The sequence below is a fragment of the Pteropus alecto genome, unplaced genomic scaffold (assembly GCF_000325575.1).
Source record: "Pteropus alecto unplaced genomic scaffold, ASM32557v1 scaffold160, whole genome shotgun sequence".
Lineage (NCBI taxonomy): Eukaryota > Metazoa > Chordata > Mammalia > Chiroptera > Pteropodidae > Pteropus > Pteropus alecto.
In genome coordinates this window covers 2,147,116-2,151,968 of record NW_006429864.1, presented here as the reverse complement: position 1 = coordinate 2,151,968, position 4,853 = coordinate 2,147,116, and the positions used below count along the sequence as shown (strand labels likewise).

General features: G+C 49.4%; 1 pseudogene; it reads left to right on the top strand.

Annotated features, from left to right (window-relative positions):
* Positions 1 to 3,534: 3,534 nt before the first annotated feature.
* On the top strand, positions 3,535 to 3,653 carry LOC112477190 (annotated as a pseudogene).
* The last annotated feature ends 1,200 nt before the right edge of the window (positions 3,654 to 4,853 follow it).

Here is a 4,853-nt window from a genome sequence, read left to right as displayed (position 1 = left end):
AGGGGAGAGGCATCTTTTGTTCACCCTGACCTTCAGGCCGCCTGTCCCCTTGGCCACAGGCAGCTGCTATCACCAGTCTATCTCTTGCATGTCCCTCCAGAGAGGTTCTATTCCACAAATAGACCCATGAGGCCCACTTTGATTTTGTGTACTCACACCCAAAGGCACAGTACACATGCCCTGATCTTTTAAATGGAAAGCAAATGTTCTGATGGGGGATCCTTCTCACCACAGATGCGGAGGTGCCACCTTCAATCATGACTCAGGACTGTCCTTTGGAATTTGGTTCCAGCCTCTAGAATGTTCCTGAGAACTGAGCACCATCAGCCCCATTTTACGGGTGCCTTGGAGCCTTTCAAGGAGGGGGAAGGTCCTAAGATCCTTGGGCCAAGGGTATTTCTACATTGCAAGTGATGGGAAAGGCTACAGCCTTTCCCAAGACCAACTTACCTTCTTACTAGTGCAGGAGTAACCAGGACCTCCTGGTCTGGAAACCTTTGCTTTGGTCCAGGTGATACTGAGAGCCAAGAGATTGCAGCTTGGGGGCAGTTTGGGCCTGTGGCAGGAGGTTAGGTGCAATGGCCCAGATTCCCCATTGGAGCTGTCACCCATGGCTACTCAGAGGCCTATGGTCATGTGCTGGATGCCACGTGAACAAGTCAAGTAGGGAGAAACAGGCTGATTAAGAAATGAACAAAGTGATTTCAACTACTAATGATGACAAAGAAGAGTGATCAGAGTGTGACATTGTGACTGGGGAGGCCTCTAGCCAGAACAAGAGTTGGAAGCTTGCGAGCAGATAGATTTGAAGAGAGACCTGAATCTTAACAAAGACTCAGCCTAGGGATGAACATTCTAGGCAGAGGGGACAGCAGGTGCCACAGTCCTGAGGTGGCAGTGAGCACAGGGCTGACTGATACTGGGACCTGGGGGAGGCAGGATTTTATTCTGAGGGAAAGAAGTAAGCATACTACAAAGCGCTATGACCTCTGTTTCCCCAGTAAAATTTCTTATTTGGACTCAGTAATCTTCCAGCCCTCTGATTTCATTCCCATGTTCTTTTATTCAAAGATGTTCTTGAGCCCCTAGGGTGGCCAGACACAGCAAATGAAAACACAGGGCATCTATCATCCATCTATCATCTATCATCTATCTATCTATCATCTATCTATCTATCTATCTATCTATCTATCTATCTATCTATCTATCTATCTATCTATCGCACCTATTTAGATCTGAATGCTACTTTAGTATATCTCAGAGCATCTTCCATGTGCTGGGCCCCTGATAGGAGTTAGCCTGGGTTGGAATGATCCACTTCACAGGATCCCATGGCCTGGTGCCTTCAGAGGAACTGGTAAAACATGAAGCTTAGAGCCTGGTGTAGCTTGGAAGAAACACGCTAGCTTCAAAACATATTTTTGTCTCATACTGTGACCTTGAACTGGTGATTCCTTTGTGTGCCCCCAAATCTTGTTAGATGCTCCCCAGTGTATTGATTAAAATGCTTTTGTTATCCTCCACATTACAGATGTCTGTCATGTTGTACAGTCGTGGAGCCTGACTTAGGTTCTGGCCCTTTACATGGGAGTTAAAGAAGGGATAGGAGCTTGTTTAGCACTGGCCTGCCATCTTCACTCACCATGAGCCCCAGGTAAGTCATAAAAGTTGGAAGATTCTGGAGAGAGATGATGCGGCCATGGGCCACTGGTCCTGTCATGGGAGCCAAGTTGATATAGCTATGGGGTCTCTATTTGTGTAAAGCCCACCCTGGCCCTGCACTCCACAGACAAGGCACGTGGGAGTCCCCATAACCAATCCCCATAACCAAGCATGGCTAGGGCCATTCCAGGACACAGCCAGGGAGGGGCAAATGATTCCTGAAAAATAATCTCCTTAAGTCAGCTTTTAAGACCTGATGAGAACTAGATTCAGAGAAAGAGATCCTGAGAATGAGGCATTTGAGTGTGGCCCAGCTGGGACTTCCCTCTGTCTGCCTCAGAGAACAGAGGAACTTTCCAGAGGCAGGAAGAACTTCCCCTGGAGATGAAGTCCCCTCTCCTAGGGAAGGGGTGGCTCAGGAAACAGCATGGTGGCCTGGGCAGATTGGATATCTAGCTCTGAGGCATCTGCTGGGGTTGGTTCATGATTTGGGCCAAGCTGAGCCACTGCCTTATCCAGTGTCAGAAGTGCCCTGGTCCCCGGAGAAACTGCTGTTGGATTCCATGTTATAGGAGGTGTCAGTGACCCCATCTTTGTCATTGTCACTGGCTGACCCATCTCTTGCCGCCATTCAGGCCTGCTTGCACCACCCCACCCCCGAGTTCAGTTCTGGGATATGGGCCTGAGTGTTGTGGGTATAGAAAGACCTGAGGGGACCCAGGATTCGATCTCTTCCCAGACATGGGAGCCTCAGCCACTTTCCCCATCCCTCAGTGAGAGTGACTGAAACCAGCTGTGCTCTAGGCAGCACTGGATACGTAGGGGCAATTCCCATCCTCTAGGATGCTACAGAAAGGGCTGGAGAGGCTGGCCACTCCCCCGCACAGTGCTGGCTGCCCTAACCCCATATGCTTGGCTATGCTGTAGTGGGTACAGCATTCCTCAGATCTCCGTCTTGGTAGCCATGTAGTGTAAGTTGGAAATATTGTCTAGCTCTGACCAGCTTAGCTGAGGGAGGTCTCCTGTCCTGTCAGTGTCCCCCACATGCCCTTAAGTTGTCCCTCCTACAGTGCACTGCTCCCTTCTCAAAGGCAGGTCCATGCTCACTCCTATTTAAGACCCATTGTCGGGTTCCTGGTAGAATGTCCACTCCTTAAAGACAGTGACTTTGTTTGATGTGGTTTCTGCTGTGTCCCTAGCTCCCAGTAGGTGCCAAATAAACATTTGGTGAATAAACATGAAAATAGTATAGTCCGACACTTGGAGAACCCTGGGGATCGCCATCTCCCACCCCACACATTACAGGATGGAAAATGAGAGACCCAGAGGTGCAGGTCATCGCATATGCCTACAAATGAGGACAGCCTGGCTACACTGAGGTGTGGTGACATCCCACCCCGCCCTGCCTGGTGGGGACACTACTGGGGCCACTTGCGCCCCCTGGTGGCCGAGCACGGAGCATGCCAAGCTGCCGACAGCAACTGGTGACACATGCAGATGAAGACAAAGTGGGAGATACACTTCCGGTTCACAATGATACTTCTGAGCAGTTGGTACTTAACCCTTTAGGGAGCGTTTGTGCTCAGAACTCTGTAGTGGCAGAACTTCCTCAGGGCCACAAGACATTTGCACTGGACAGAGCACACCTATCTACAGATGGTGTCTGAACTCTACGTTGCACAGACACTAAATGCATGGAATTGGGGTTAGAAATGACACACAGAACAAAGCAAACACACACTGACAAAGTGGTCCCTCTCCAGAGTGATGTGTTTCAGAGAGCTTTTCAGAACACACGACAGGGATGGGCAAACATGTGCTGATCAGTCTCCCACAAACTAAGAATGTCATGTTTTTAAAAATAACATTTGTGTCTTCAGCCATGCCACCCTGAACAAGCCTGATTCCATCTAATCTTGGAAGCTAAGCAGGGTCAGGCCTGGTTAGTACTTGGATGGGAGACCACCTAGGAAGAGCAGGTGCTGTAGCAGTAAAAAAAAAAAAGATTTTAAGCTGACCAGTTCCTTGCAATCTGTGAGGTCAACCAACAAGAGTTGCCTCACCTAAAAAAGAATAAAAATCACATTTGTTATAGCAGCTGTAATATGTCAGGAGTATCGTATTTTTCATGAAGAATCGTTGTAACCGTCTCTTGAACTATTTTCTGGTCTTTGAAAAGGTATCAAAAATATCAAAGTACTAAGGAAATCAAATTCACATAGAAATTAATCTTCCTTTCCTTTCCCAATGAATTACACTGAAATCTTACCATGTGAGTATGAACTTGGGGCAAAATAAACTTTTAAACATGTCAGCAATCCTCCCCTTCCCTGCCATGCCTGGAGACCAGCAGCAGCTCCTCTGTGGGGACAAGGGAGGGACAGGGGTGGGTGAGAGTGGATAATGGGGCCTCCGTGGCCCTGAGGGTCCAGGTCGAGTGGGCGCCTCCACCCTCTGATTCCAGCAGCATTTCTTCTCCTGTCATCAGCAGCTCTGAGATGGCTGGGTTTACGTTGGGAGAAGAGGCTGCCATGGTCCAAATCGAGAAAGCGATGTCAGGTGCTGAACAGACTGGACTACAGTACAGAAATAGGACTGCCTGCCTCTACCTGAATAGCTTTCTTTGTGGAGAAATGTAAACCCAAAGCTCTTAGAGGCCAAGGGACAAAGCCAATACACATTGGGGACATTTTCAATTTGAAGCCCCCCAGAGCCTATTGGCCAGGGGGTATGAGATCTAGGCTCCCCTGTAGGATGGCAGGGTCCTGTTGGCATTTCTGGGGGGAACCTGGCCATAGTGACCATGAGTGCTGACACCTGCAGGCAGCTTGGACAAATGTCCATGTGGCATCTGCTGGAACTGCCTGGAGTTGGGCTGTCCACTTCTTCTGGGCTGCCCCATGAACCCACCATGTGCCAGGCCTGGACCAGTATGTTCCAGGTGATGCCAAGCAGCCATACGTAAAGTGCCCCTGGCAGGGCAGCAGGTGGGAAGGAGCATGGAATATGCCAGGACCATTCAGGGAGGAGGCTGGCCGACATCCAGGTAAAAGACATGACTGGGATTTGGTGAGGGGTGGCAGAGATGGCCAGGAATAGGCAGAGAAATGGGTAGATTTCTGAGGATTGGGGTGTGTACATGTCAAGGACAACTAATGACTCCTGTCCCAGCCATCTGATGCTTGAGCCGG